The sequence below is a fragment of the Hylobates moloch genome, unplaced genomic scaffold (assembly GCF_009828535.3).
Source record: "Hylobates moloch isolate HMO894 unplaced genomic scaffold, HMol_V3 SCAFFOLD_20, whole genome shotgun sequence".
In the NCBI taxonomy this organism is placed as follows: domain Eukaryota; kingdom Metazoa; phylum Chordata; class Mammalia; order Primates; family Hylobatidae; genus Hylobates; species Hylobates moloch.
In genome coordinates this window covers 26,295,641-26,322,718 of record NW_026652295.1, presented here as the reverse complement: position 1 = coordinate 26,322,718, position 27,078 = coordinate 26,295,641, and the positions used below count along the sequence as shown (strand labels likewise).

Here is a 27,078-nt window from a genome sequence, read left to right as displayed (position 1 = left end):
AGGTTCCACCGAGACTTGAACTCGGATTACTGGATTCAGAGTCCAGAGTGCTAACCATTACACCATGGAACCTTCCGTTGAACTAGTGTTTCCTAAAGTCATAGGTGACCTATTTCTCCACCTTAGGTTCCTTCCCTCCACCCCATAGTTTGGCTGATGGGTGCATTCTGCTTTTCCTCTTGGAGGATTAAGTCAAGAAGACTCTTACCTGCCACATGCCTACATTCAACACCTTTTACACCAGAGTCGTAATGGAAAACGTTGACTTCCAAATGGCCCGAGTCCTCTCATCCTAAACCACTCCTTTTAAGTGGTTTAGGAGCTTGGAGCCCCGGGCCTCTGGCCTCTATTTCATCAATGAGAAAACAAGTGAGATTGTTAAACAAGACTGTGTGCGAAGTGCCGGGCACACAGTATGCCAGGTTACCGTGTGCCAGTTTTTCTGACAAGTGTTTTCTATTGTTATCTTACCTGTGAGGCTCACAACCACGCTTGAGATGGGACCCATAACCTCTATTTTACAGGTGAGAAATTTGAGTCAGATACCTGAGATGCTTTACTCCTTTTCGTTATAGATCTAATTTTCTCAAAAATCGTTTTTACCAGAGTAACATGTAGTGTTTTTAAGGACACGTTACGGAAAGATTTTACCGAAGTCACAGGGGAACCACTTTGCTGCTTACAGAAAACGGAAATAAATGCACTTGAACTACTGGGTTAGAGGAAGATCCCAGCAACCCTAGGATAGCAATTCAGGGAAAGAAGGGGAAGGGTAGACAAAGGTCGCTCCGGAGTTTCCCAGTGTGTCCGGAATTGGTGGGTTCTTGATCTCAACTGACTTCAAGAATGAAGCCGCAGACCCTCGCGGTGAGTGTCACAGCTCTTAAGGTGGCGCGTCTGGAGTTTGCTCCTTCTGATGTTCGGATGTGTTCAGTTTCTTCCTTCTGGTGGGTTCGTGGTCTACGCTGCCTCAGGAGTGAAGCTGCAGACCTTCGCGGTGAGTGTTACAGCTGTTAAGGCGGCGCGTCTGGAGTTGTTCATTCCTCCCGGTGGGCTCGTGGGCTAGCTGGCTTCAGGAGTGAAGCTGCAGGCCTTCACGGTGAGCTTTACAGCTCATAAAAGTAGGGTGGACCCAAAGAGTAAGCTGTAGCAAGACTTATTGCAAAGAGCGAAAGAAAAAAGCCTCCACGGTGTAGAAGGCGACCCCAGCGGGTTGCCACGGCTAGCTCTGGCAGCTTGCTTTTATTCTCTTATCTGGCCCCACCCACGTCCTGCTGATTGGTAGAGCCGAGTGGTCTGTTTTGACAGGGCGCTGATTGGTGCCTTTACAATCCCTGAGCTAGACACAAAGGATCTCCACGTCCCCACCAGATTGATTAGATACAGGGTATCGACACAAAGGTTCTCCAAGGCCCCACCAGAGTAGCTAGATACAGAGTGTCCATTGGTGCATTCACAAACCCTGAGCTAGACACAGGGTGCTGATTGGTGTGTTTACAATCCCTGAGCTAGGCATAAAGATTCTCCACGTCTCCACCGGACTCAGGAACCCAGCTGGCTTCACCCAGTGGATCCCGCACCGGAGCTGCAGGTGGAGCTGCCTGCCAGTCCCGCGCAGTGTGCCCGCACTCCTCAGCCCTTGGGTGGTCGATGGGACTGGGCGTTGTGGAGCAGGGGGTGGCGCTCTTTGGGTCAAGAAGCCCATGGAGGGGGTGGGAGGCTCAGGCATGGCAGGCTGCAGGTCCCGAGCCCTGCCCCGCAAACTAAGGCCTGGTGAGAAATCGAGCGCAGCGCCGGTGGGCTGGCACTGCTGGGGGACCCAGTACACCCTCCACAGCCGCTGGCCCGGGTGCTAAGCCCCTCATTGCCCAGGGCCGGCAAGCTGCTCCGAGTGCGGGGCCCGCCAAGCCCACGCCCACCCGGAACTCCAGCTGGCTCGCAAGCGCCATGTGCAGCCCCATTTCCCGCTCGCGCCTCTCCCTCCACACCTCCCTGCAAGCTGAGGGAGCCGGCTCCGGTCTTGGCCAACCCAGAAAGGGGCTCCCACAGTGCAGCGGTGGGCTGAAGGGCTCCTCAAGTGCCGCCAAAGTGGGATCCCAGGCAGAGGAGTTGCCGAGAGTGAGCGAGGGCTGTGAGGACTGCCAGCACCTGTCACCTCTCACCAGGACAGTGCACAGCTCCCATGGTCCTTCCACTGCCCTTCACCAATGAGAAATATGTGCAGGGTAAACTTCCAAACGGACACAAAGAAAACTCCCTGCTTCTCTCTCGCATATCCCTTTGTGACACACACAGGAGCCCATGTGAAAACACAAACACAGACACACACACACACAGAATCGTTTTCTGTGAACAAAACAAAACAAAAAGTCTGTGTTCCCTGTTTAAAGTGATAGCTTCCTTACAGGACAATGTGTGTCAGTTAAATTCGAAAGGGTTTTCAGAGGCATATCCACAACCTTCTAAGAATTTATTCTCTTTATCTTGTGTCTCGACAATTTGAGAAAGAGGGTAGATTTCAGGACTAATTTGGAAGGAAAATCTGAAATCAAATAAGTTTTATTTTTTTTAAAAAAATGCCAGTTATCTTTCCACTCCTTGAACTCTTCCCCCCCCCCCCCCCCCCCCCCCCCCTCGCTTTCATTAAGCAGGCTCCCAGCCTTGGAGGTCTCTGCTCTGAACAGCTTTCTGTCCCCAACCCTTATTCCTGGAGGAAACAGAAAGAACATTAAAAAAAAAAGGAAGAAGAAGAAGAAGAAGAAGAAGAAAAAAAAAAAAAAAAAAAAAAAAAAAAAAAAAGAAAAAGAAGGAGGAGGAGGAGGAGGAGGAGGAGGAGGAGGAGGAGGAGGAGGAGGAGGAGAAGAAGAAGAAGGAGAAGAAGATTATTATTATTACCTGGGGACGGTGAATTGGAATCATCTTAGAGCATGAAAACCAAATTTCTCAGAGGGAGGAAAGAAGCCAGTGGCCCGTACGGAGGTCGAACCCGCGATTTTGGCGTTATTGGCACCACGCTCTTTGGCACCACGCTCTAACCAACTGAGCTAACCGGCCGACCACAATACCGTCCTTTTGTTGTTCATCTCACCCGCATCCCTGCCCCTTCTCCGTGAAAGTATTAAATTATTCAACGTAATTCCTGTTTGTCTTACAGGGAGGAACAATTTCTTAGTTGCTTTAGAGTCTTAATAGAAATAACGAGAAATTTCCTCTTAACGCAAAAACAAAACAAAAGAGCTGTATTCGTAGACTTGAAAGAGGACGCTTAAACATTTCAAACTGTGGCTAATGGCCCAGCAATTTATGGAATATTTACTGCCTTCTGAATGTCTAGTCAATACATGCAGACAATGAATCAGATTTGGTGAAATATTAATAAGTCTTTGCTTCGTAAAAGCCGCTCACTAATACAACATACAAATTGGTACCTGAAGGATATTCCCAAAGAGTCTGATTCTCGATGGTCCCACAATCGAGATCGTCCCAGGTTTCTTATGTCCAGATCCTCAATTTGGGAGTCTTCCTATGTGTTCCCTCAGATTCCCAAAGTGACCTCAAATCAAAGGTCGCTTGGAAGACCTTGGTATTGAAAAATGCTAGAAATGTGGTTCTAGTCACCATTCCAGGGGCCGTTAAACCCAATCGTTGTCTACTCAGCCTTTGTTTCCCCAAAGCATTACCATTGTTTTTAATATCTTGTTTATCGTTCCAGAGATTTTGAATACATAGACAGAGTAACACAAGTGTTTTCTTTTTTCTCTTCATGAATAGTGGCATTTTATACACTTTTTAAATCCCTTGCCTTTTTAAATTTTTACTTACAATGTATTTTTGCAACCTTTCCATATCAGAATAGACAAGTTTTCTTCAGTCTTTTAAAAATATGTATAGTATTATATATACTATACACGTGTATACCTATGTAACAAACCTGCACGTTCTGCATATGTACCGCAGAATTTAAAGTATAATAATTTAAAAAATATATGTGTAGTAGTTGGCCAGGAGCAGTGGCTCATGCCTGTAATCACCGCACTTTGGGAGGCAGAGGTGGGCGGATCATCTGGGTCAGGAGTTGGAGACCAGCCTGGCCAACATGGTGAAACCCCATCTCTACTAAAAATACAAAAATTATCCAGGCATGGTGGCATACGCCTGTAATCCCAGCTACTCAGGAGGCTGAGACAGGAGAATCTCTTGAACTTGGGAGGTGGAGGTTGCAGTGAGTGGAGATTGTGCCACTGCACTCCAGCCTGGGTGACAGAGTGAGACTTCATCTCAAAAAAAAAAAAAAAAAACAAGTATAGTATTCAATTATGTTAGTATATATCATAGTTTAATGAGCAGTTAGTTTAGTTTTCCATCCTGCTATTGCAAACTCTTTATGTCTACAAACATACACCATCTCTGATATCTGCCATGATACCTTGCATTCATGTGGAAAAGCTGCATCAAAGAATTGTGCATTGGCAATTTTGAGGGACATTGTCCCCCTGTACTTTAGAGGGTTGATCCCAATATTCTTTCTCCTTGCTTGTTTGTTTTAACTATATTGAGCACAAATAGGATCCTGGGCACATTTCTACGCCTCCTTCTTCCTGAATTACAATCAGCAAAAATGTAGAGAAATTCATACTGGGGAATGTTTGTTTCTGGAATATCACCTTCTCTCAGTTAGGCGAGACTTTGGGAATGTGATAGAATCAGGTGGGAAAAGGAAGCGGCTGAATGGAGAGCAAGGAGAAGGGCCAGCAGAGGCCTTCTTTTCTGCACCTCAGAAAGAACAACATGGCAAAAACACCTGAGGGGAGAAGAGCTAAGACAGCGTCAGTGTGTCTGGTGATTGAGACTGAGCTGCAGAGTGATGTGCAAATAGTAGGAGATGAGGCCTGAGGAGGAGAGAACACGTGCATGATGCAGGACTCTCTAGTAGATTATTATAAATAAATCAGGATACTTTACTTGATGGTAAAGAGGATGGAGCACTAAAATTAACAGGCATTAATTGACCTATATTGAGTCTAAACTAAGAACTATGATTACTATGTATAGGCCAAGTTAAAGATTTTTGAATTGGCCCTACCAACAATGGGAATCCATGGAAGAATCTTAGGCAGAGAAGTCTCATGAACAGATTTGCATTTTGAAAAGATCTTTTTAAGTTCCTGTAACAGATAAGCCCATTGTTACTGGGCCCATGCTTAGCTTCCATCGCTGACATTAGGCTATTCAATTCATGTAATCAGTCTGCCAGCACTGTTGTGGCTAATTATTAAGGCTAGCTGACAAACGCTGGTAGAATCATTCCAGTTAGTTAGTTGTTTAATTCTTCTGTGGTGGACGCACTCTGGTTAACTTAACATGTGACACAAACATCTTCACACTTTGTGCCCTCACATCTCCCCGTCTAGGTTCCTTTCGAGGACCCCAGTGTATGTACGTGCTGGGAAACACCCTAGCTTTACCCCATATCCACCTGGAGCGTCCTTAAGTGGAACTTTGCCATGCTTCGGAGAGAGCCAGGTTCTCAGCAGTGAGCGAGCAACCAGAGCCCAGCCTGGACCTGGAGAGGCGGGTCTGGCCCAATGTTCCATGCAACGCTAGCTTCCCGCAAAAGTGCCACTACGCATTGACCCGCATTGGAAATGCTCCAAGACAAAAGGCCATTAAACAAGGCGCCTGCGACCCTAATCCCTGAGGTCTTTGTGGCGATCGGGAGATAGGACCATCAAGGGAAAGGATCGTGGAGAAACAGGCAACGCAGTAATGTCTGCCCTAATTGAGCTCTCCCTGCAGAATCTTGTCTTACACATATTCCCTCCCCATTCTCTCTTCTTTTCTTCTCTAAAAGTCATGTGATGTTTGAAAATATTGTCTGAAAATAAATGAATTGCTGGAGACTGGTAATGTTCACTCAAGTGGTCAGGGACTCTTGGTCTAGAAGCAGAGACTTTCTTTTACTTACGGAAATCCCCAAGAGCCTCGCTTTGAATAAAGCCAGCAGGCGACAGTTCGCATTAGGAAGAGAGCAGAGACCCCTCCACCCCAATCTCGCCCCCTTTAAAGGCAGGCACCTTCTCCTATTCAGAACACTGCTAACAACATGCAGAGAGAAATACCTAATAGAACAGTATTCTGCTTTTGAAAGCTGAGAGTGTTCGAGAGATCGTGCAATGGTGCCATCATTGTAAAGCCGTCCACCGACAAGGTCAGCTAAGGGAATCTAGAAAAACAGAAACACCCTGAAAAATTGCAAGTTGTTTCCGCTCGGTTTCGACCCGAGGACCTTTCGCGTGTAAGGCGAATGTGATAACCACTACACTACGGAAACCTGCGTGCTGCATTGGTTTCCTTCGTTAAGGGAGAATTAAATTTTTCTGTTTCGGCTTTGGTAACATCGAGTTGATTGACCTTTCCTTTCAGTAAATTATCAAGGTTACCATACTTTACTACAAAGTCCTCCATTAAAACTTTTTTTTTCAGACGTGACTGGAGAATTTAAGAAAATTTCCCCTCAGATGCTAGGCTCGTTACTGTGGATGTTGATATATATATTTTTTTCTTTTTTTTTCTTTTCACGGGGCAGAGGCAGGAATTCAGAAGAGTGTGATTTCGTTGTTGTCGATGTTTATGGAAAAAAATGTAAAGAGATGCAATGTAGTAGACAAGATTCTACGTAGTGTAAAAGGAAGGGTTGTGGTGGCCGAAATATTGCGAACTTAAGTTGAGGCTCAAAGTGATTGTATCTCCTATCTTGATGACCAGATGTCCGCGTTTCCTGTCTGGAGATCTTCATATTGTTCTGGATATATCATGAGGGTAAGCATGTTTACAGAATTTGGGAAGGGCAGAGGACTCTCAGGAAAGTGGAAAGGTTCTATTGCCTATCAAATACCTCTCTATACAGCATCCAATTTGCGTAGTTAATTAGTGTCTCACTGTGATGATTGTGAAAATCCTGTTCAAACACACCAGTCTGCATTTTTCCTTAAAGACGCTGACCATGAAGGCCATTGTTATTGTCTATTATTTTTAAAGGGAAGAATTCAATTCCTCTTTCGCTACTGATTACACAGTTTCTGCAATTGAGTCTCAAATCCGAGAAAAATAGGAAATAACTCTTTTACTAATTCTGCAATTTGGACAATTAACTGTTAACCTCAGTTCCTTGTCTCAAAATAAGATTAACATTTACTTTGTAGAATGGTATGGATTCACATATTAGTCAACTAATATTTATTGTGTGCCCATTGCATATATGGGCATTGCAATGGACAGTAGGGTTTTATTAGTAAACGAAACCAGGCACTGCACCTGTTTTCCTGGAAATTATATTCTTGTGAGAAGCAGACAGTAATCAAGTTATCATCCAAATTAATGCAGCATTTCCAAGAAAAGAGAGACAGACAGTGCTGTCATTTAATATATATGAAGATTAATTTAGAAAGTTTAGGGGAAGATTTCTCTGAGAAAATAATGATTATGCTCAAGTTTAAAGGTTGGGGAGATGTTAACTAGGTTTAAAAGAGTGTTAAAAGTAAAATAAATCATATGTACCCAAACCCATGGTAAATAAGAGGGACCGATTTGCAAGTAGGACAGTGTGGTTGGAGAGAAAGGGGCAGTGGGGTATGAAATAAAGCTGGACACATGAGAGTCAGCCATGGAGAGGATTTCAGGTCATAATATTAAGGATTACACTATTAAATGGCTATAAAATATGTGATAATCGGTTCTTTTAAAATGCCAGTTTCTGCCCTTTATCCTTTTGTCCTCTCAAAGTGCACAGGATGTGAGACCTAGTGTGACCTAATCTCTAAGTTAAAACCAGCTAAATTTTCCCCCGAACAATTTGGGAATACTCAGAGAAATTCAGATCATGTGTATACCCTTAGCCAACTAAGAACAAATGCGATGGTCTCAGTTGAGAGCCCAGCAAATTTGACTCCCCTACCTAGAATTCCAGTTCTGTTCTCTCTCCGCCCCCACTCCCCTCCCCCATCCGGTGCTGGGCTCTACAGATGCACTAGGATTTAAGACATTGGAGTGTAGGTGGACTAGGGAGGTTGTAACACTTATTTTCTAGCCTTGTACTCAATCAGGCAGAAATCCTGCACTCCATATTTCTCATTTTTTAAAACCAAAATCTGTGACTAAAATACACTCCAGTAACTCAATATACCATTAAACCATTTCTTCCTCTCCTTTCTCATTTCAAATTCCTCAAACATCCCGGCAAATCCAGAGCCCGCTATGCACAGTTCTGATTCCGGGGGGAGTAGGGCTCCCTCCTTGCAACCGGGACGTCTTCGTCCCCACCTTGAGTTGAGCTGGATGCCGAGTCCTTGGCAATATCCTGCACCGGCAGCTGCCGGTCTAGATACCCTGCTTGCGAGGGCCCCAATGCGCGATTTCGTGTCTGTCTGTCCCATAGATCTATTTCTAAATCACACACTCAAGTAAACTCATCCTAAGCCCACCTCAACCCAGGCAGGACTACTCTGTGGCTAAATTAAACTCGCTGGAGTGGCGGCTCCAGTGACTGTTGGATAACTGACAACCTCTGGCAGAGAGTGGCCGCCGGACCCAGGGAAGCCTCCGCCTGGAAATGCAGGTCGGACTCCAGACCCCTGCGCGGCGGCCTCCAGACCCCTGCGCGGCGCCCCGGATTCCTACAAAGGTGAGGCTCGGAGTTGACCCTGTTGCGGAAACACCTTAGCAGAGAGACGCAGATCAAGTTGGGCTGCTGACCAGGTCCCTGGAGGAATTGCTGGTGGTAAGAACAGGGTCGCGGCGGCAACCGCGGCTAAGGAAAGCAGAGTGAGGTTAAGTAGTCATCCCTATCCAAAGAGATCTGCCGCAGTTCCAGACAGGAAACTTTTCTTAGAAATCTTCTCCATTCGCTACTACTTTCCACCCCACACCCTCCACGCACAAATCTCCTGTGGAAGGTTTCTGAAAATAATTCTGTAAAGGAAAAAACAACAACAATAAATGTTTGCCAGAGATGGATGACACCTGGTAGCGTCGCCTCTCGTTTTTCATTTGTTTGCTTATTTAGACCCTCTTCCCTCTTTTTTAAAATTTCTTTCTTTCTTTCTTTCTTTCGTTCTTTCTTTCTTTCTTTCTTTCTCTTTTTTCTTTTTTTTTCTGATTTCAAATTGTTCAGTAGCCATTTGGCAGTCTTTGTGAAGCATCTGTTCAAATTATTCACCCACACACCTCAAAGTGAAAATGAAAACAAAGCCTATTAAAGAAAATTTAGAAAAATCCTTTTTGCCTTTGTGACAGCCAAATGTTTTGTAGACTTGACAAAACAAGTAAGCATTTTTAAAAAGATTGAAACTATGGACTTCATCCAAACTAAACATCATTTACATCAAAAGGCTATTGAGAGAGAAAACGCCAGCCTCAGACTGGAAGAAGGTATCCGAGACACAAATTTTTTGGAAAAGCTGTTGTTTCCACTGGATTTAAAAACCAGAATCCTTTCACATGTCAGGCGGACATGCTAATTACTACATTACAGAAACTCCCTGCTACAATCAGGCTTTTCACAACAGAACGAGATGGTGATTCTTTGGATATACTCAAACCTAATAACTTTTAATGTTTTTCTTTTTTCTTTTTTTTCTCTTTTTTTTTTTGAGAGGGAGTTTCGCTCTTGTTGCCCAGGCTGGAATGCAGTGCTGCAATCTCAGCTCACTGCAACCTCCCCATCCTGATTCAAGCAAGTCTCCTGCCTCAGTCTCCCAAGTAGCTGGGATTATAGACAGGTGCTGACATGCCTGGTCAATTTTGTATTTTTAGTAGAGACAGGGTTTCACCATGTTGGTAAGGCTGGTCTCAAATACCTGACCTCAGGTGATCCACCCGCTTGGCCTCACAAAGTGTTGGGATTACAGGCATGAGCCACTGCCCCCAGCCATATTTTTCTTTATATTTTTACCCACAGTGTGTTTCTTTCCTTCATACTTTCTTTTTTTTTCCCTTTTCTTCCCCCTGCCCCCGCCCCCCGAGATATAGTTTCACTCTCTCCCTGGCTGTAATGCAGTGGCACGATCTCGGCTCTGCGCAACCTCCGCCTCCCAGGTTCAAGCAATTCTCCTGCCTCAGCCTCCTGAGTACTGGGATTACAGGCGTGCACCACCATGCCTGGCTAATTTTTGTATTTTTAGTAGAGACAAGGTTTCACCATGTTGGCAGGGCTGCTCTCGAACTCCTGACCTCGTGATCCGCCGGCCTCGGCCTCCCAAAGTGCTGGGATTACAGGCGTGAGCCGCTGCACCCGGAGCTTTCCTTCATACTTTCTATTTGTTAAAATTAATGCTATAGAAGCTCCATGATTCATAACCAAATACAGCTCATAGCTAGAGTCTAAATTTCTCCCCCAAAGCTAGGCAGAGTAAACACGGAGATTTGATTTCAAGGAACTCTTCGATGTTTTCCTATGGCTTTGATTTCCAACTCTCTTCTGGACGTTGAGAAGCCAGGAGGATCCAACACACTGAGATCTGGAGACCACTCAAGCTTCTGCTAAGTCAATGCTTGTCTGGAGGACACTGCTGAGCAGGGGATGTGATGGGGGAGGGTAGGCTGTGCCCAGTAGACTGTCAGAAGGTGATGACAAAAGAGGTGGTATCTGGGAATTCACGTGACTGGGAATTCATGTGTGGTGAGTGTCTAGGAGTCATCGGTCATTCTATTGTTTGTGTCACTCTTACTGCTCTGGAAAGCACATGCTCAGTGATTATGTCAATCTGCTTAATGGACAGATGATGTACAACATTTGTCTATTCTTTATTTATTTTCCTATTTCAACTGACATTTGTCACTGTCTTTTTTCCTTTTCCAGCATTTCCCGGGTATCTGGAAGGTGCTCCACAGTGAGATGGTGCTCTTCCTCCAAATCTGTTGACATGACAGGACAGTGTCGCTTATGAATCTCTGACAAATAGCAAAGTGGAAAACTCCTGCTCTTGGCAGCTAAAACTTGGATTGATCACAATATTTCAGGAAACAGAGAAGAAAGACAATATTTCCCAGTTAGCAAGATCTTGAGTCTTATGATATTTTTCTGACATTAAATCTGCAGCATAAATGGCATGAGTTTATTATTTTCAAAAATTTGATTAGACATTTATTTCAAAGAAATTAATGAGTAGCCTACAATGTGCCCCATCCTAAGCTAGGCTCTAGAGGTAACAGATGTCCTGAAAAAATGGACGTGCCCGAGGTAACAAAGGGCTCAAGCACTGATTTTTGTAATAAAATTACCCAAAACAGGGTAATTTAACCACAGAGATAAATACTCATGCACCATCACAGAAACATAGAAAAGGGGCAACTGTCACTCCAAATAATGAGGAAAAGCTTTCAGAAGAAGTGATAACTGATCCTGTAGCAGTACGAGCCGCAGACAAAACCTCTCAGACACTGAGTTGTAGAAGGAAGGGCTTTATTCAGCTGGGAGCATCGGCAAGCTACTGCCTTAAAATCCGAGCTCCTTGAGTGCACAATTTCTGTCCCTTTTAAGGGCTCACAACACTGAAGATTTCACATGAAAGGGTCGTGATTGATTTGAGCAAGCAAGGGGTACATGACAGGGGCTGCATGCACCGGTGGTCAGAGAGAAAGAGAACAGGGCAGGGAGTTTCACAGTGTTCTCCTATACAATGTCTGGAATCTATGAATAACATCGGTTTCTAAGTCATGAGTTGATTTTTAACTACTAGGTTTAGGCCAGGCAGGCCCAGGTCTGGTTTTGAGCCTGGTGCTGGGCTGCCTGTCTTTGATTTCACTTCTTCGTTTTTTTCTTAAAACAGGTACTGAGTATAAAACAATATGAGAGGGTCTCTCTCTTCCCTCAATCCAAGACTTAATAGATGAAAAGTAAGAAATAGGCTGATGAGAGACGGAGGGGATAGGGAAATCTGGCATTAGAGGCAGCATGGAGAAATAAGTCAGTGTTTGGGGAAACTCCGAGGAATTCTAAATTCGAGGCAGGGAGTAGGAGGAAATAAGACAAAATGAGAAAATAAGGGTTAGACCAGGAAGAAAGAGGATCTTTCACTTAACACTTTAGTGTGATGTGCTGTGGAGAGTTGGGAAAGTTTGGAGAAGAAAAATTATATTTTCCATTTCAAGCTAAAGTCTCAATGGCTGCTATGCAAATAAGAAATTTAGGGGACCAAATATGGAGACAAAGGAGCAAAGAAGGCTTTTCTGCATATGGTTAAGGTAAGGCCTCAGAAAACCTAATACTTTAATTGGATTACCTGAAAGAAAGAAAAGAGTCAAAAGAGTAGATGTAATCATTGAAATGATTATCCATGGAAAGTTTCTATAAATAGAAGCCTAGTATCAGACTTCTGAACAGTAATATAAAAAATTAGATCAGCATTAAAAAATAAAAATAAAGTGTTAACCAAGAATTACATAACAAGCCAAGCTAATCTTCAAGAATCAAGAATATGGAAAATAACTCGGGAGGCTGAGGCAGGAGAATCACTTGAACTCAGGAGGCGGAAGTTGCCGTGAGCCGAGTTGTGCGATTGCACTCCAGCCTGGGCAACAAGAGAGACTCCATCTCAAAAAAAAAAAAGAAAAAAAAAAAAGAAAAAAGAAAAAAAAAGATATGACAACTAAACGATATCCTTTCTTCAAATTAAGGTATTAAGTGTTACTTAATACCCCCCCAGCAGGTGGAATTATCCTGATGACTGCTTGGATTCAGCGGTGACGATCTACAGTTTGTATTCAGACACATTGGTTGCGTTCACAGCGTTCACAGATGATCGATATAAATGATGAAAAGCTAACACCCACTGTGGCCCGTTCGGGGATCCAAGCCGCAACCTTGGCATTATTATTACCACGCTCTAACCAATTAAGTTAACCGGCCACAACGCGAAGTTCACTTCCCTCTTAACAAGATAGAAAAAAAAAATAAAACAAAAAACAACGATTTTTCCCCTCTTCAACTTTTTTTTTTTTTTTGAGACGGAATTTCGCTCTTGTTGCCCAGGCTGGAGTGCAATGGCGCGATCTCGGCTCACCGCAACCTCCGCCTTCCGGGTTCAAGCGATTCTCCTGCCCCAGCCTCCCGAGTAGCTGAAATTATAGGCATGCGCCACCACGCCCGGCTGATTTGGGTTTTTAGTAGAGACGGAGTTTCTTCTTGTTGGTCAGGCTAGTCTGCGAACTCCCAACCTCGGGTGATCCGCCCGCCTTGGCCTTCCAAATTGCTGGGATTATAGGCGTGAGCCACCGCGCCCGGCCTCAAGAAATTTTCTCATTCGAGTTCGAAATGGGTCATAAAGCAGCGGAGACAACTCGCAATATCAACAACGCACTTTGGCCCGGGAACTGCTAATGAACGTACAGTGCAGTGGTGGTTCCAGAAGTTTTGCAAAGATGAGAAGAGCCTTGAAGGTGAAGAGTGTAGTGGCGGGCCATGGGAAGTTGACAAGAATAATTGAGAGCAATCAGCGAAGCTGATTCTCTTAAAACTACAAGAGAAGTTGCCAAATAACTCAACGTCGACCATTTTACCGTGCGGCATTTGAAGCAAATTGGAAAGATGAAAAAGCTTGGTAAATGGGTACCTCATGACCTGAGCGGAAAAAAAAAAAACGGTCGTTCTGAAGTGTCTTCTTCCTTTATTCTACGCAACAACGAACCATTTCTCTATCGGATTGTGACGTGCGAAGAAAAGTGGATTTTATACGACAACCGGCGACGACTAGTTCAGTGGCTGGACAGAGAAGAAGCTCCAAAGCACTTCCCAAAGCCAAACTTGTACCAAAAATGGTCATATTCGCTGTTTGGTGGTCTGCTGCTTGTCTGATTCACTGTAGCTGTCTGAATACTCGTGAAACCATTACATCTGAGAAGTATGCTCAGCAAATCAATGAGATACACAGAAAACTGCAATGCCTGCAGCCAGCATTTGTTAACAGGAAGGGCCCAATTCTTCACGACAACACTCGACTGCACGTCGCACAAGTAAGGCTTCTGAAGTTGAGCGAACTGGGCTACGAAGATTTTCCTAATCCATCATATTCATCTGACCTCTCACCAACCGACTACCACTTCTTCAAGCATCTCCACAACTTTTTGCAGGTAAAACGCTTCCACAACGAGCCGGATGCAAGCATTTTCTGTCCAATCCCGAAGCATAGATTTTTACCCTCTAGGAATAAACAAACTTATTTCTTGTTGGCAAAAATGTGTTGATTGTAATGGTTCCTATTTTGATTAATAAAGATGTGTTTGAGCCTGGTTATAATGATTTAAAAATTCATGGTCCGAAATTGCAACTACTTTTGCACCAATCTAAATATTAATTTTAACGAATTGAAAGTATGAAGGAAGAAACACACTGTGGATAAAAATATACTAAAAAGAAAAACATATTAAAAGTTATTAGGTTTGAGTATATCCAAAGAATCCTCCTTTCATTCTGCTATGGATTGCTGCACAGAAGAGAAAGTTTTTGGGTGTACTGGTTAGCACATCTGCCTACAAGAAAGGGGTCTCAGATCTGAAACTGATTAAAGCCATTGCTTTTCCAAAAAGATTTCTCACTTTATCGAGAAATACAAATATTCACATTCTCTAAATGCCAAAGTCTTCCCGTTCTCTCTGTTGTTCCAAACTTAAATATGAAAAGTTTTCCCAGTTCTCCTGGAAAAAGGACTCTGCCAGATTGGGTCTAGGCCATTTAGTCATTTAGGCAAAAGGTGATGTTAAGTCTACATATTACCATTTTATACACATGCACACACACACACACACACACTCTCTCTCTCTCTCTGATCCTTCTCTTAAAACACTTTCACATTTTGAGGTGTTAATTTTGCCCACTTTGAAAACTAAAATAGGTAAGCAATTTGTCAAAAGATAACATGTCTGTTTTAAATTTATATGGTTAATAAATTAGTTCATACATTCTAACATTTAATGTCAATTATGATTTATGGAGTAGCTTTATTAAATTTGTGCCTCCTTTCACCTTTACTGTTTGTTTTTGCACACTTTTAACTGCTCCATGATTTATCACACATTTTGGCCAAGATTCTTCCCCTTAGTGAGTTATGTCTTTATTCACAGTAGGAGGAAAACATGTGATTCTACAGAAAAATGTATTTTCATGTATTTTATGACATTTAATTAAAAATAATAGAGTACTCATTACTAATCCATTCACATATCATCAGTACACAATATATAAGAAAATACAATGAAACTGAAACTATGGTAGATTAACAGACTGCAAAAATTAGTGATGAGCTCACAAGTACACCAATAAAAATGTACACACAGATGATAAATTGGAAATGATACTTCCAAGGCACAGGGAGGCTAAACCCATTTCTTCATCCATTCATCCATTGGTGAACACAAGAATTCCATATCTTGGCTGGGCGCGGTTGCTCACGCCTGTAATCCCAGCACTTTGGGAGGCCGAGGCAAGCCCAGGAGTTCAAGACCAGCCTGGGCAACATGGTGAAAACCCGTCCCTACTAAACACACACACACACACACACACACACACACACACACACACACACACAAAATCAGTGGGGTATATTGGCATAGGCTTGTAATCCCAGCTACTCGGGAGGCTGAGGCACGAGAATCGTTTGAGCCCGGGAGACAGAGGTTGCAGTGAGTCAAAATCGCACCCTGGGCGACAGAGAGAGACTCTGTGCCACCATAAAAAAAAAAAAAATCCATATCTTGGTGGTATGCAGATAATCTCTTGGACATACTGATTTCACTTCCTTTAGCTATATACCCACTAGAGAGTTTGCTGGATCATATGGTATCTCTATTTTTAATTTTTTGAGGAACCACAATACTGTTTTCCATAATAAATGGTATTAGTTCTTTAAATAGTTGGTAGAATTCACTAGAGACGCTACAGGTCCTGGGCTTTTCTTTGATGGGAGATGTTTTTATTGCTGATTCAATTTCCTTATCTACTGTTGGTCTGTTCAGATTTTGTATATCTTCATGATTCAGGCTTGGTAGGTTGTGTGTGTCTAGGAATTTTTTTTTCATTTTTCCCAGTCCTTATCCTGCCTAGCAGACAACTGGACACACTCAACTCCCGGGCCCTCAGTTTCTTCCCTTCGAGCACTGCCCAGCGCAAAGAGCGGGCCGTTTCCAGGGTTCAATCCGCTGGCTCCCGGCTCTTTTCTGGTGGCAATTTTCTGCCTCCCAAGAGATGGAGATCACAGAGCCTTCTACTGTTGGAGAAGGCCTAACAGAGGGAGCACTTTTTAAAAAAATGTACACTACTGGGAGGCTATGTAAAATTTCTGTGCTGTGTTTGAAAAGAAAATTTTCCCCAAGTCGTAGTATTTTCTTTGTATGACTCGTGAACTCCGATATTACTGATTTTAATAAATAGAAAAGCTTATCAACCTTGATAATTTCCTGAAAGAAAAGATCAATTCGATGTTACCAAATCTGGGATACCCAGAAAAATTTTCTGCTCCCCCTAGGAGAAAAACTACCCAAAGTCAGGGTTTCTGTAGTGTAGTGGTTATCACGTTCGCCTCACACGCGAAAGGTCCCCGGTTCGAAACCGGGCAGAAACAACCTGTACTTTTGAGGAATCCTTAGCTGAATTTCTCAGTGCACGTTTTTAGAATTGCACCCCCGCACCATCTTTAGCCGTTTAGGAGGGAAGGTTCTCCTTGTCACCTGTGGTGTGCATATAAGCCGAAGTATCCCTGCCGCCTTTCTCCCACCAGAGCCCTTCCGGTTGTCGACAAGGAAAAAGTCCTCTTCAAAGTCAAGTGTCCATGGCTACTCGGGTGGACATGAACAGACCCAAAAAATTTTTTGCCGAACAAATTATTATTATTATAATTGATGCTTTCATCTTCTGGTCCCCACAAAGACCTCAAGGACTTAGTTCGCAGGCAACTTTAACGATCTTTCCGCTCAGGAACATTTTTCCTGCAGGGTCAATGTGAGGCCAAGACTTTTCCGAAAGCCACCGTTTCCGGGAGCACTGGGCCAGACCCGCCCCTCCAGGTGCATGCTGGGCTCCAGTCGCTCACTCGCTGCTCGTAAGCCTCGCTCCATGGGATCATCACAAGGTTCCACTTAGACTCAGGACGCTCCAGGAAGATTTGGAGAGGAATTAGGGTGTTTTCCTGTGTGTACATGTACTGAGGTCCTCGAAAGAAACCTGGACAGGCAGATGTTCTTGCTGAGCTTTCCTCCCTACCGGGACTCAGTGTCCAGCTCGGAGATTACTGTACTCAGGCCAAGGCCAGCCCCTGTAGGTAAATGGAGCCTGCCGGCTCTAGATAGATGGAACCGTTTGCGGAATTTTTTTTTTTTTTTTTTGAGGTATAGAAGGAGCCAAACAGCCACTTGCCTCTTTTAAGATTTAGTCACGAAGAGATCAACCGGAATCCTAGAAAAGTTATTCCCAGTTGGGATGAATTCATTATATGAAGGAAGCGGCTCTGAGTAGGGCAAGTGGTAGAGTGTAATGGATATGATGGTGTTCTACCTAGAACCCAATGGTTTTCTACATTGCCCAATGTTTTGTGGGACAAGGTACTCAGACACTCAACATCCTGAAGTGCTGTTTTGCTGCTAACTCAAAGCTGAGCTCTTTCCAGGAATTGTTTTAAGCTAAAAAAGCTACCGTGTTTAAGGTTATACTTTTTCTCTGGAATCAGCCTACATCTAAAGCCACGTCTATGAGTGGGTACAATGACCCAGCTCCTTTTCCCCAATTCAGGACAATTCTAAAAAGGATCATTGTAGCTCCAGAGCTTCCCATGTGTAGGGTCCAGCCCCACAGGGTCGGTGGGTCTCTCCCAGTGTATGGCGACGAGAGAGTGTAGAAATAAAGACACAAGACAAAGAGATAAAAGAAAAGACAGCTGGGCCTGGGGGACCACTACCACCAAGACGCGGAGACCGGTAGTGGCCCCGAATGTCTGGCTCTGCTGTTATTTATTGGATACAAAGCAAAAGGGGCAGGGTAAAGAGTGTGAGTCATCTCCAATGATAGGTAAGGTCACGTGGGTCACGTGTCCACTGGACAGGGGGCCCTTCCCTGCCTGGCAGCTGAGGCAGAGAGAGAGAGGAGACAAAGAGAAAGACAGCTTACGCCATTATTTCTGCATATTAGAGACTTTCAGTACTTTCACTAATTTGCTACTGCTATCTAGAAGCAGAGCCAGGTGTACAGGATGGAACATGAAGGCGGACTAGGAGCATGACCACGGAAGCACAGCATCACAGGGAGACAGTTAGGCCTCCGGATAACTGCGGGCGAACCTGACTGATGTCAGGCCCTCCACAAGAGGTGGAGGAGCAGAGTCTTCTCTAAACTCCCCCGAGGAAAAGGAGACTCCCTTTCCCGGTCTGCTAAGTAGCGGGTGTTGTTCCTTGACACTTTTCGCTACCGCTAGACCACGGTCCGCCTGGCAACGGGCTTCTTCCCAGACGCTGGCGTCACCGCTAGACCAACGAGCCCTTCTGGTGGCCCTGTCTGGGTATAACAGAAGGCTCTCACTCTTGTCTTCTGGTCACATCTCACTATGTCCCCTCAGCTCCTATCTCTGTATGGCCTGGTTTTTCCTAGGCTATGATTATAGAGCAAGGATTATTATAATATTGGAATAAAGAGTAATTGCTACAAACTAATGATTAATGATATTCATATATAATCATATCTAAGATCTATATCTGGTATAACTATCCTTGTTTTATATTTTATTATACTGGAACAGCTTGTGTCCTCGGTCTCTTGCCTCGGCGCCTGGGTGCCTTGCCGCCCACATCCATGGGAATGGTTGAGTCCCCTTTTGTATATCATTCCTGGAGACACAATAGACTTCCTTCATGAAAACTATATTCTGGAGTCTGTTTCTCATAGAATACAATAACCTAATGCAATCTCTTTTTTTTTTTTTTTTTGAGACGAAGTCTTGCTCTGTCGCCCAGCTGGAGTGCAGTGGCGCGATCTGGGCTCACTGCAAGCTCCGCCTCCCGGGTTCACGCCATTCTCCTGCCTCAGCCTCCGGAGTAGCTGGGACTACAGGCGCCCACCACCACGCCCACCTAATTTTTTGTATTTTTAGTGGAGACGGGGTTTCACCATGTTAGCCAGGATGCTCTCAATCTCCTGACCTCGTGATCCGCCCACCTCGGCCTCTCAAAGTGCTGGGATTACAGGCGTGAGCCACCGCGCCCGGCTAATGCAATCTTAATATAAAACTGAATACAGTCCCCTAGAGTCTATTTACAAAAGACCTACTAAAAACTGTATTTTAAAGCATATATCAGATTTGTCTCTCCTAAAATCAGATTTATGCAATAGCTTCCCTTTTTACTTGAATTAAAGCCAAATTCCTAAGATCTCCTACAAGATCCTATATACTCCGATCCTCCATTTCTCTCTGATTTCGTCTGTATTACTCTCTCCCTCTCTTGTACTCTGGCCATATGAACCCTTTTACTGTTCCTCAAACATTCCATGCAAGTACCCATCTTTAGACTTTTATAGTGGTTGTACTCTGCTTGTGACACCTCACATGTCAGGTGGCTTGATTGCTCCTTTTCTTCCAGTCACAATCTTATTAAGGCTACACTAACAACTCTATTTAGCATTCCAACCTACTCCCATCACTCCAGTTCCTCCTACCTGCCTCTATTTACCAATCACATTTAACACCTTCTTACATATTTTATAATTCACATTTTTATTATGTTTGTTATTTATATCTGTTTCCATCCTCTATGAGGGCAGATATTTCATTGGCACGGTACTAGTGATGTGTTGCTATAGTTCCCTGATGCCTCTCAAGTGTCTAGAACTGGACCTGTGTGGTTGTTACACAAAGAGATCTTTTTAAAACGTGAATCTGGCTGGGCGCGGTGGCTCACACCCGTAATCCCGGCATTTGGGGAGGCCGAGGCGGGTAGATCATTTGAGGTCAGGAGTTCCAGACCAGTCTGGCCAACATGGCGAAACTCCGTCTCTACCAAAAATACAAAAAAAAAAAAAAAAAAAATAGCTGGGTGTGGTGGCGCATGCCTCTAATCCCAGCTACTGGGGAGCCTGAGGCAGGAGAATCGCTTGAACCCGGGAGGTGGAGGTTGCAGTGAGCTGAGATCGCGCTACTGTACTCCAGCCTGGGCGACAGAGCCAGACTCCGTCTCAAAAATAAATAATAAACAAATTTTAAAAATGTGAATCCTTCCATGTGACTTTTCTGCCTAAAATCCTTGCATAGATTCCCATTGTTGTTAGGAGCAATTCAAAAATCCTTAACTTGGCCTATAGTGATCATAGTTCTTAGTTTAGACTTAATGTAGATCAATTACTACCTGATAATTTGTTTTTATTTTTATTTATTTATTTTAGACGGAGTCCTGCTCTGTCGCCCAGTCTGGAGTGCAGTGGCTCTGTCTTGGCTCACTGCAAGCTCCACCTCCTGGGTTCACGCCGTTCTCCTGCCTCAGCCTCCCGAGTAGCTGGCACTACAGGCGCTCACCACTAAGCCCAGCTAATTTTTGCATTTTTAGTAGAGATGGCGTTTCACCATGTTAGCCAGGCTGGCCTCTAACTCCTGACCTCAGGTGATCCGCCCACCTCGGCCTCCCAAAGTGCTGGGATTACAGGCGTGAGCCACCGCGCCCGGCCGATTTATTTTTAGTGCCCCATCCACTTACCATCAAGTATTCTGATTCATTTATAGTAATCTACTAGAGGATTTTGCATCATGTATTAATATATGTTCTCTCCTCCTCAGACATCACCTACTATTCGCCCTGTACTACTCTGCAGCTCCTCAGTCTTTTTTTTTTTTTTTTTTTTTTTGGGGGCCGGAGTCTCGCTCTGTCGCCCAGGCTGGAGTGCAGTGGCGCAATCTTGGCTCACTGCAAGCTCCGCCTCCCGGGTTCACGCCATTCTCCTGCCTCAGCCTCTCCGAGTAGCTGGGACTACAGGCGCCCGCCACCACGCCCGGCTAATTTTTTGTATTTTTTAGTAGAGACGGAGTTTCACCGTGGTCTCGATCTCCTGACCTTGTGATCCGCCCGCCTCGGCCTCCCAAAGTGCTGGGATTACAAGCGTGAGCCACCGCGCCCGGCCTAGCTCAGTCTTAATCTCCAGACGGACTGACGTGTCTTAGTTCCTGTGCCTCAGGTGTTTCTGCCCGTGTTGTTCTCTCTTAGGTGCACAAAATAAGGCCACTGTTGGCTCCTTCTGCCTGCTCTCCACTCAGCCCCTTCCTTCTCCCACCTGATTCTATCACTTTCCCTTTACATCATTACTTGTACCCCCAAAACAATGTTCCAGAATCTAGTATGCCCCAACTAGACAATCTACACACTGATTGCCTAGTTTCGCTTCGAATTTGTAGCAGGGAATTCAGGAAGAAGAAGGTGTAGAAATGTGTCCAGGATTGGCCGGGCGCAGTGGCTCACGCCTGTAATCCTAGCACTTTGGGAGGCCGAGGGGGCGGATAACCTGAGGTCAGGAGTTCGAGATCAGCCTGGGCAACACGGTGAAACCCCGTCTCTACTAAAAATACAAAATTAGCCGGGCATGACATGGCTGTAATCCCAGCTACTCGGGAGCCTGAGGCAGGAGAATCGATGGAACCTGGGAGGCAATGAGCCGAGATTGCGCCATTGCACTCCAGCCTGAGCAACAAATCTCCGTCTTACCAAAAAAAAAAAAAAAAAAAAAAGTGTGTCCAGGATCGTATTTGTGCTCAGTATAGTTAAAACAAGCAAGCAAGCAAAAAGAGTATTGGGATCAACCATCTAAAACACAGTGTGACAATGGCCATCAAAATTGCCAATGTACATGTTGTTTGATGCAGCCTTTCCACATGTGCAAAGTATCATGGCATACATCAGATACGGTGTATGCTCATAGATACGAACAATTAGCAATAGGAGGATGGAAGTCTAAGCTATGCCCATTAAACTATGGTATATACTCATATAACTGAAAACTATGCATATTTAAAAGAGAATGAACACTTCTCTGTTCTGATATGAAAGAATTGCAAAAATACATTCTGAGTTAAAAAAAAAGCAAAGGATTTAAAAAGTAGATAAAATGCCACTATTTGTGAAGACAAAAAAGAAAATATTTGTTTGACTTTGGCTATGCGTTCAAAATCTCTGGAGCGATAAAGAAGATATTAAAAACAACGGTAATATTTTTGGGATACAATGGCTGGGTAGAAAGATCGGGTTAACCGTTTCTGAATGGTGAGTAGAGCCACATTTCTAGAATTCTCCAATACCAAGGTCTTCAAAGTGGGCTTTGATTTGAGATCACTCTGGAAATCTGAGGCAACAGGTAGGGAAACTTCCAAATGAAGGCTCCGGGCATAAGAAACCTGGGACGATCTCGACGGTGGGACCATCGAAAACAGACTCGTCGGGAATATCCTTCAAGTGCCAATTTCTAGGTTGTGTTAGTGAACGGCTCTTACAAAACAAGGACTCGCTAATATTTCACCGAGTCGGATTCATTGTCTGCACGTACTGATTACCAGACATTTAGAAAGCAACAAATGTTTCCATGGATTCCTGGACTATTCGCCGCAGTTTGAAATTTTTAAGCGTCCTCTTTCAACTCTAGGAACACAGCTTAAAAAATAATAATAATAAAAATAAATTAAAAATGTTATTTCCTTGTTTTGTTTTTGTTTCAAGGGAAAGTTTCTCATTCTTTTTATTAAGAGTCTAAAGCAACTAAGAAATTGTTTCTTCTTGTGAGACAAACAGGAATTATATTGCTGAATTTAATGCTTTCCCAAAAAAGGGATGAGGGTCGAGATTAAAGCGAAAAAAAAAGAAGAGTTACAACAGTGGCCGGTTAGCTCAGCTGGTTAGAGCGTGGTGCTAATAATGCCAAGGTTGCGGGTTCGATCCCCGTACTGGCCACGGGCGTGCTGTGGAGGTTTTTTCACTTGATGGCAGTTCTGTAGAAACTCGTCGCTTTTCAGCCAGCGCGAAGGGCTGAGGTTAATTAACAACGCTCTCAGATGGTCCAAATTCGCCGCCGTCATTTCTTGATCTATCTGAAGTCTAACTCCGTTCCCGAATCCCCCAAGTTTCTACATATTCTTAGGTAAAGTTATTATTTTCCACTAGGTGTTAAGGGCTGGGGACGGAAAGCTGTTCAGGGCAGAGGATCCAAGATTGGGAGCCCTGTCTAATGAAAGAAAAAAAAATTAGAAGATTACTGGCTTTTTAAAAATTATTTAAATGAAGCTTACTTGATTTTAAATTGTCCTCCCAAAGTACTCCTGAAACCAACCTTCTTTCTCAAGTTGTCAAGAGATACAAGATAAAGAGAACAAATTCTTAGGCGATTGTTATTATATGTCTCTGAATACTTTTTCAGATTTAACTGACAGAAAAGATTGCCCTGAGAGGAAGCTATCACTCTGAACATGGAACACAGACTTGGTGTGTTTTGTTTTGGTTTGGTTTCTTGTTTTGTTTTTAGGAAAGGATGAACTAGACAGGAGTCGAATCTGGCCTCTTGTGGTTAATAAACATGCACCTTGCATACTGCTTCCAACTCGAAAAGGCAATTCAATATTTCTTCTCTTTATCTTGTATCTCTTGTCAATTTGAGAAACAAGGTTGGTTTCAGTAGTAATTTAGAAGGACAATTTGAAATCAAGTAAGCTATATTTAAATAATTTTTAAGAAGCCAATAATCTTCTAATTTTTCATTTTTTTTTTCCTTAGGCAGGACTCCCGATCTTGGGCCCTCTGCCCTGAACAGCTTTCTGTCCCCAGCCCTTACAACTGCAGGAAAAGAGTAAGAACTTTACCTGAGGAGATGTAGAAATTTGGGTGATTCAGGAATGGAGTTAGGTTTCAGATAGATTAAGAAATGATGGCGGGAATTTGGACCATCTGAGAGCATTGTTAATCACCTCAGCTCTTCGCTGGCTAAAAACCGACGAGTTGCATTGTTAATTATCCTTAGCTCTTCGGCGGCTGAAAACCGACGAGTTTCTCTAGAACTACCAAGAAAAAGTACTGAGGAAAATATGTGGCCCGTACGGGGATCGAGCCCATGACCTTGGCGTTATTAGCGCCACGCACTAACCAACTGAACTAACCGGCCAAAGTTTTGGGTCTCTTCCCCCACACACCCCTCTCCCCCATTAATCTAGACCCTCCTCCTTTTTTTTGGTGAAAGTATTAAATTCTGCAATATAATTCCCGTTTGTCTCACAAGGAGAAACAACTTCTTAGTTACTTTAGACAATTCAATATCATATTACCTCTGATCATTCTGGGTAGTCTTTTCTGTCCTGTATAGTTTCCATACCTGCACATACTCATGAGTATTAAGCTGAATTCTGCAGAAGTTCTTTCTGGAGTTATCTCTTATTACAGCTCTCTTCTTTCTGGTATGCTGTCGTATTAACTCTAGCTTCCCCAGTCTCCCAGTCTATCAACTCCTCATCAACTCTGGGAGTCCACCAGGTTCTGCTTAGGTTCTCCCTTTCTGCATTGGGGCCTGGAAACTCAAGGCCATAGTTAGGGGCTAATCCTAGTGTTCACCTCCCCCTCTCTCCAATCATTCATTTTTTTCCCTGTGATTCAGGGGTTACTATTCTTCCTTACCAAATACTGTATGTCTTGAAAAGTGTCATTTCATCTTTTTTGTTAGGTTTTGGTTCTTTACTGCAGGAATGTAAATCTGATCCCTGTTATTCCAACTTGACTGGAATCATCTCCCAGTTACTTGGAGGATGAAGAGCTATTTGGAGGAGCTATTTTCTGCTATGGGTTGCAGGCTTTTGGCACCAGAGAGGACTCTGTTATTATATAAGTGCAGCGGCCTGTCTTCCAGGGCTGTCCGGAGATCTTGGAGCCTCAGGGTTCTTGGGGCAAGCAGATATTGAGCTGCGTCTCCAGGGTCCGACTGGGACAACATGTCTGAAGAGTTCAGGCTACAGGCCCCAGGGTGGCTAAATTGCCCACTCTTCTTTTGGGTTTGCCCTGGAATGCTCTGTTTGACTGATTGGAGTGGGCACAGAGGTAGAGAGAGAGCTTGGGAGAGGGCAGGTTCTGGGACTAGGGGTCTGGAGGGTCAAATGTAACTAAAATGGGCATTCGGATCTCTGCTGGACGTGAACTGGTATGTGGGATCCACGCACTTTTTCTTTATTTGTGCCCTGTAGCCACCAGTAGATACCCTTCACCTGAGGAAATTGGAACACCTTCGCCTCTGGGCTCTATGGGCGTCTGGTAAGCGAATCTGGGCAGTCCTCCCAGCGTCTGTACCTAGGAGGCCCAAGGGTGATTGCCATCTGGCACAGCCTAGGGGATTGCGAGTGGATGAATGGGACCCGCCCAGAACCTGAGTTCCCCACAGCGAGTCCGCTCAGTCCCTGTCTTAGGCCATCCCTGTCCTTCCCCAGAACAGAGGGTACGGAGACCAGTGGTGTGAACTCGCTTGTGGACTAGATGATTTTTGGTAAGTTGTTCGCTGATGACGTTAAAATTATCTTTCTTGTAAAAGTTACATTCTAGCTCTATCGGTGGTGGTGTTAGAAAGAGTTGCCTGTGTACATCTTTAAAAGCAGTTTTGTTTGAAATTCTCAGGAGATTGAGTATCCTAGTTGCTTTTATTATGGCATAAATATTTAGCCACTAATTCAATTATATCTTATGATATTTATACTAAAATTATAAAACCCTAGTAACCCTACAATTGTATCGAGATAAGAAGGCTTTTGTTCACCATTTCAAATAGTTAACGTTCTAATTTTAAAGTGCATTTGGAGAAATTGAATTTAGCATTTTTATTATATTCTCTGAGAACTTCTTTAGTTTCACTGAGAATCATTTCATGTATCTGATTTTGTAAATCAGTTACCCTTTAAAAAATAATAATTTTTCACTGTATTTGTCTTTTTCGTTATTTTCTCTATGAAGTAGCTAATACATCTTATTTATTGGAAGTAATATAAAGGTTCCTTTTAGATATAAATCCATATTCCAAGCACACCTGCATTTTTTTCAGTGAAAAATTTAAAAAGAGAGAACAGACATAAATCCATATAAGAAATACGTGGGCCGGGCGCGGTGGTTCACGTCTGTAATCCCAGCACGTTGAGAGGCCGAGGCGGGCGGATCAAGATGTCAGAGTTCGAGACCAGCCAGACCAACATGGTGAAACCCCGTCTCTACTAAAAATACAAAAATTAGCCGGCCCGTGGTGGCGTGCGGCTGTAGTCCCAGCTACTCAGAAGGCTGAGGCAGGAGAATCGCTTGAACCTGGGAGGTGGAGGTTGAAGTGAGATAGGGCCACTCCACTCTCCACTCCACCACTCCAGCCTGGGCGACAGAGCAAGACTCCGTCTCAGAAAAGAAGAAAAAAAGAAAAAAAAAGAAATATGTGAGTGGATTTAGAGTAATTATATTCTGTAAATCAGACAGTGGTCAACTTGCAACTATTTTCCTGGGTGGTTGAGACAAAAACACTTAGATTCCACCTCTACCAAACAACTTGATTAATGCAAAAGAAAAGGAGAATGCCAACACAGGAACTCTGCCCAGAAACTAAATCAGCAGAGATGTCAGGTTAACACACTGTTGACAGTTACCCATCTCCAAAAAAGAACTTCTCATTGTTATAAAGGTGCTTAAAATCTAAACATGAACCCTGTGCCTAGCCTACAATTTTTTCAAGAAACTGCAAAGAACCCTACACTAGTTATTAATATCAAGTTTCCACCCAAAATGGCCCAAGAATTTGTTTGAAATACTTAACATGTGAACTGAAATAAACTTGGCAAACTACAATTATGATGAAGTTTTATACCAAGAATTCAATCAGCCTACTCCTAAAGTTTCACCATTGTAATTTCCCAGGATGTCTTTTCTATATGATATAGGAAAGACATCGAAAGATATCCTGGGAAATTACAATGGTGGAACTTTATATGACATATATGATAGACATATATATGTCTATATAATCATACATATGATAGACATATATATCTATATATATCTATATTGTAAGTATAACAT

The 27,078-nt window shown here is 43.6% G+C and overlaps 5 non-coding genes across 5 annotated transcripts; 2 read left to right on the top strand and 3 right to left on the bottom strand.

The window, feature by feature from the left end:
* On the bottom strand, window positions 1-72 carry TRNAQ-CUG (transfer RNA glutamine (anticodon CUG)). The gene has a single exon. It is a non-coding gene; the product is annotated as a tRNA-Gln (tRNA).
* Window positions 73-6,258: 6,186 nt separating this feature from the next.
* Window positions 6,259-6,331, bottom strand: TRNAV-UAC (transfer RNA valine (anticodon UAC)). Its single transcript has one exon. It is a non-coding gene; the product is annotated as a tRNA-Val (tRNA).
* Window positions 6,332-16,537: 10,206 nt separating this feature from the next.
* On the top strand, window positions 16,538-16,610 carry TRNAV-CAC (transfer RNA valine (anticodon CAC)). The gene has a single exon. It is a non-coding gene; the product is annotated as a tRNA-Val (tRNA).
* Window positions 16,611-22,879: 6,269 nt separating this feature from the next.
* On the top strand, window positions 22,880-22,953 carry TRNAI-AAU (transfer RNA isoleucine (anticodon AAU)). Its single transcript has one exon. It is a non-coding gene; the product is annotated as a tRNA-Ile (tRNA).
* A 1,127-nt stretch (window positions 22,954-24,080) lies between these two features.
* TRNAI-AAU (transfer RNA isoleucine (anticodon AAU)) lies at window positions 24,081-24,154 on the bottom strand. The gene has a single exon. It is a non-coding gene; the product is annotated as a tRNA-Ile (tRNA).
* Between the last annotated feature and the right edge of the window lie 2,924 nt (window positions 24,155-27,078).